Raw genomic sequence first — 6,000 nt, 5'->3', positions numbered from 1 at the left:
GACATTTCCTTCTTATTCTCTAGGGATTTGCAGTTTGCAGCCACTGATAACCTTGATACCAATGGAATAATGGATGCTTTCGTTGGATTAGTATCAGGAAATGGAGACATTCGTCAACAGTCTGTTCAGGTTTGATTGCTATCAGAAAATGAATTTCCGATGCACATTTCAAATTTCATTTGTGCTAACCTAACAGGAAAGCATAAAACACAGTAATTCTATTTGCTTGGTCTCAGTGTGAAAGCTCTGGAATAAAGATTGATGATGACAGTTGGTTAAATGGTATAGTATTCGTCGGTAAGACCATTGGGAATGACACATTTTTTTGTCATTACGTGGAAGAGGTAGACACCAGGTGTGTTCGGACATGACTCCAGTGGAAAGATATACAACAGCGGTGACTTTAAGATTGATAACACCATACAAACAGCCCATCTGAAGATTAATGACGCTGCCCAGGTATGATCAAATTGTTTCTTTTGAAAATCTATTTCTTATCAATTTAAGCATGTTTCCTGATAATATTGTTTATGTTCAACTTGCTTCTAGTCACTCGTTCATGATTCAGAAAAGTCTCCATTAAACACTATCCTGGCAAGACCTTTAGATTCCTATATGTTTCAATATACCTCACACCCTTCGAAATTCCAATGGATACAGTCCCATTCTGTTAACATTTCCTCATAAGATAAACCTCTTCATCCCAGGAAATAACCGAGGGAATCTCTGAACTGCTTCCAACACAAGAGTGTCCCTTCTTTTAAACAGCTACTCTCTGCTTAGTCAATCCCTGAAATCTGGTCTTTCCATCGTCTTCAACAGTTTCCTTTCCTGGCTATTTCCACCATGTGAGATATATTATTTCTACATGGTGCAGCTTCTAATACATTAGTGAGAAAGGAGGGTATTCAGAAATTATCATTCAATTTGATTCACAGACTTGGGAATTAATAGTTGGAAACATTGCAACAGTTGGGAAATATCACAACGTATTCTAATCCTGACCTCATTGACTTTCACACACGACAGTTTCTATCAATGCCATATGGATAGACACTGAGCAGTCTATGAGAAGGTAAACAACTTGTCAGGCCTTGGGTGCTTTTTTTTAAAAGGTTGGAACAATAGTTGCAGCCTGAATGGGTGTGAGCTCCCAAAGAAACAGGGAGGATTTCAGGTTTAGCTTTCAGCAGTTGCTGTTGGGGTCTTGAAGAAGTGCAAGCTATTTTTCCCTCTCTCAATTACAGCCAAAAGTTGGGGGTTCTCTTCTGAGGCTGCTGGATTGCATGGGAGACAAAATCTGTTTTCTGAATTTGCCTTTTGCCAAGGGTGCGTTTGTGGGATGTTACTGTATTGGAACAATTAAATAGTAATAGTAATTATATCTATTATTCTGTTCAGTTTTCCAATAGAGTTGTTATTCCATGATCTTCTTTCTTTTGTTGTATTTTTACTACAGTTTTTGAATAAATTCTGTTTTGCTTAACCAAAGAAATTGCATCTGGAGCACAGCACCTGACATTTAATTTTAAAATAACAAAACATTAGGGTCTAGGCCATCTTTTTCTGATATTTTGAAGGAGTCTGATCTGGTCCATAACATTGTTTCATTGCCAATCAAGTAAGCTGACATTGTGCGGGGACATAGGTATCAGCATAAGGTGATCAACAAGAATTAAAGACTGGCGACACCCTTTGTATTAGAAATTACAGAGGTTCAGCGTTAAGTCTGCTCTGGGATAGTAGCATCAGAGGTTACTCTTTTTTCACCAGATATATATATTGAATGGCTAATGAAGGGTGAGATAGAGTCATTGTGGTGACCACTGGAATAATAATCCAGAGACCAATCTCGTGCTCTGAAGTCTTGGATTCAAATCCTCCTTTGACTGGATGAGAAATTTGAGTGCATATGCTAAAATAGCAGCAATAGTGACCATGGAATGATCATCGATTGTTGTTAAAACCCATCCATTGTAAAGGAATATGCTGTTCTGATATGGTTGATATGTGACTCCAGATTCCCAAAAATGTGGCTATCTTGTAACATTGAAATACAAGCTCCCTGAATCAGGGCAATTAGCGATAAGCAACAAATGGTCTTTCTAGTTATGCCAAAATCCAATGAATGAATTAAAAGGATCAATTGGCTCCTGCTCACCATTGAAGCTGAGGGGGAATTATGGCTCTCCCGATGGCACAGCAAGCTCACTGCTTCAGGGTCAGAGTGGACAGCCTTGATCATTTCAGGTGGCTTGTGGTTTTCAATGCTCAATATAAATTTCTTGTCCTGGAAAACAAAGCAGTTGATGAAGCTTGGCCTGTACTTGCTCATAGTAAGCCATAAATCTCAAAATCGCTAGAAGGTATATCACAGAATAGAACCTCCGAGGTGTGGAGAAAGGCCATTTGGGCTGCTACTGTTGTTCAAACATTAAACAAAAATCCAAAGCCTCATAAGCTGTTTCCTCCAGTGGTTCTGGTGGACTGCTTGGTACTTCTGCCCTAAAACCTCTCGTCAAAAACCAAACAGGACAAAATAATCTCTTACAGCCACAACATTGTCACTTATTCTGTGGCATATAAGATTGCAGTGCAGATTCAATGAAAATAATACAATTTTTCACAGGGTATTCAGTAATTGTCATATTTATTGCAAGCAAGATCAAGATTGGCCTCACTAGGGAACACCATGTCCTTTTGTCTTTGTAAATCAAATTGCAATTTGAACATGTCTCAGTTTGGTAACTAAAAGTTCCCTTTGGTAAGGGATGGTGATGGCCTGGTATTAAACAGAGACCGAGATATTGTTTTGGGGTCCTGGATTTGAAACTCCCATGGCAGATGGTGGAATTTGAATTCAGCAAAAATGAATCTGGAATTAAGAATCTACTGATGACCATGAAATCTTTGTCAATTGTTGGAAAAACCCCATTTGGCTTCATGGAAGAAAACTGCCAACCTCACCTGATCAGGCCTACATGTGACTCCTGACCCACAGCAATGTGGCTGACTCTCAATTGCCTTCTGAAATGGCCCAGCAAGCTATTCAGTTCTACCAATTGCTAAAAAGTCTCAAACACATGAAGTCGGGTGAATCACCTGGCATCAACCCAGGCACTGGAAAAGACAAATATAGGAACTGCCCCGTTGTCCCTGCAAAGTCCTACCCACTAACATCTGGGGGATAGTGTCAAAATTAGGCGAGCTCTCTCACAGACTAGTCAAGCAACAGCCTGATATAGTCATACTCACAGAATTATACCTTATAGACAATGGCCCAGACACCACCATCACCATCCCCGGATATGACCTGTCCCACTGGCAAGGCAGACCAAGCAAAAGTGGTGGCACAGTGATACATAGTTGGGACGGACTTGCCCTGGGAGTCCTCAACATTGACTCCAGACCCATGAAGTCTCATGCTTCAGGTTAAACATTGCCATGGAAACCTCCTGCTGATTACCATGTACCATCCTTCCTTGGCTGGTAAATCGATACTCCTCCATGTTGAACAACACTTGGAGGATGCACTGAGGATGGCAAGGGCGCAGAATATACTCTGGGCAGGGGAGTTCAATGTGCACCATCAAGAGTGACTCAGCAGCTGTACTACAGATCGAGCTGACTGGGTCTTAAAGGTCTGAAGCAGGTAGTGAGGGAACCAACAAGAAGGGAAAACATACTTGACCTAATCCTTATCAATCCATCAACTGCAGATGCATCTGTCCATGACAGTATTGGCAAAAAGTAACCATCGCTCAGTTCTTGTGGAGACAAAGTCCTGCCATCACATTGAGAATAACCTCCATCATGTTGTGTGGCATGATCACAATTCAAATAGATCTAACAACTTAAGACTGGCCATCCATGAGGCACTGTAGGCCACCAATAGCAGCAGAATTGTACTCTAACACAAACTGTAACTTCATAGCCCGGCATATCCCCCACTCAACCTTTACCATAAAGCCAGGTGATCAAGTGTCGGTCAATGGAGAGTGCAGGAGGCCAGACCTGGAACAACACTGGGCATACTTAAAGACGAGGTGTCAACCTGGTGAAGCCACCAAACAGGACTCCTTCCATGCCAAACAGCATAAGCAACAAGCTTAGTCACCCCAAAGCGATCCCACAGCTAACAGGTCAGATGTAAGCTCTGCAGTCCTGCCACATTCAATCGTGAATGATGGTGGACAATTCAACAACTCACTGTATTAAATTTTTTTCTGAGATCCTTACACACTTGATGCAACTGTTACACGCCAACTTCTGTGAAGAACAAATAAATTTTATTAAACTCAGTACAGTACAAACCTTCTGGAGGAACCTTTAACACACCTCGCAGGGCTTAGAAGGTCATGGCAAAAGTTCTCCCCGAATAAAGGAAATAGTCCTTCCTTTATACAAACTCTTTACATCAAAGTTAATAACGCCCACAAGACAACCCCCAGCCACTCCCTCACAGCTACATGCCACTCAAGACACAATGTAGTGACTAGCTCACCTCCAGAATCAACGTAATGCAAATTATCCTTTATTGGCCAGATCTGGTGTGAATTCTATTTTTTACCTGCAGAGAGTTGTCAGATTTCCAATGATAATGTTCTTGATTTTGAATAGGGGATGAAAACAAAGTAAATGAATGGCAAGAGATGGGAATGTAAACCTCCCACATTCCCCCTATAAGACAAAGACACACCACCCCACCACCGGGGCATTCAACTTTCTGCAGGTCAGCAGAACAATTGAACTCTTTAACATCACAACTGAAGAAGGAAGCTCCACAACTATCCCCATGCTCAATGATGGAAGAGCATAGCACATCAGTGCAAAAGGTAAGGTGGAAAATTTCACAACCAGAAGTTCTGAGTGGATCTCTCATCATGGCCCACTCCATTGGTCGCCACTATTACAGATACCAGTCTTCAACCAATTTAATTCATTCCATGCGATGTCAAGAAATGGTTGGAGGAACTACATTTGGCAAAAACTATAGGCCCTAACAATATTCCATTGATAGTATTGAAGACTTGTGCTCCAGAAGTTGCTACCCCCCCCTAGCCAGGCTGTTCCAGTACAGTTACAACACTGGCATCTACCCGACAATTTGGACAATTGCCCAAGTATGTCTGTACATAAGAAGCAGGTCAAATCCAAACAGCCCAATTACGACCCCATCAGTCAACTCTCAATCATCAGTAAAGTGAAGAAAAGTGTCATCAACAGTGCTATTAAGCTGCACCTGCTCAGCAATAACTTGTTTTGTGATGCCCAGTTTGGGTTCAGCTAGGGTCACTCAGCTCATGACCTCATTACAGCCCCTGTTCAAATATGGTCATGAGAACTGATTTCCAGAGGGACTGACTTTGGCATCATGGCTGCATTTGAGTGAATGTGGCATCAAGGACCCCTAGAAAAACTGGAATCAGTAGGTATCAGGGAGTAAGCTCTCTGGTGGATGGAATCATACCTGACTCATAGGAAGATGGTCATGGTTGTTGGAGGTCAGTCATCTCAGCTCCAGGACATCACTCCGGGAGTTCCTCAGGGTAGAGTCTTAGGCCCAACAATCTTCAGCTGCTTCATCAGCTGCTTCAGTGACTTTCCCCCTATCAAACAGACAGAAGTGGGGAATTTCATTGCTGATTACACAATGTTCAGCAACATTCATGACTTCTCAGATATTGAAGCAGTCCATGTTCAACTGTAACAGAATCTGGACAATATTTGGGCTTGGGCTGACAAATGGCAATTAACATTTGCCCCACACAAATGTCAGGCTGTGACTATTACCAATAAGATTCTGGATTAGTGGTGCTGGAAGAGCACAGCAGTTCAGGCAGCATCCGAGGGGCAGTAAAAGCCCTTCATCAGGAATACAGGCAGAGAGCCTGAAGGGGGAGAGATAAGTGAGAGGAGGGTGGGGGTGGGGAGAAAGTAGCATAGAGTACAATAGGGGATGAAGGTGATAGGTTGGGGGGGGGAGTGGATAGGTGGAAA

This window comes from Chiloscyllium plagiosum, unplaced genomic scaffold, assembly GCF_037043375.1.
Source record: "Chiloscyllium plagiosum isolate Xiang-an unplaced genomic scaffold, Cpla_swu_hap1 HiC_scaffold_9, whole genome shotgun sequence".
Lineage (NCBI taxonomy): Eukaryota > Metazoa > Chordata > Chondrichthyes > Orectolobiformes > Hemiscylliidae > Chiloscyllium > Chiloscyllium plagiosum.
This window is presented reverse-complemented; position numbering follows the sequence as displayed.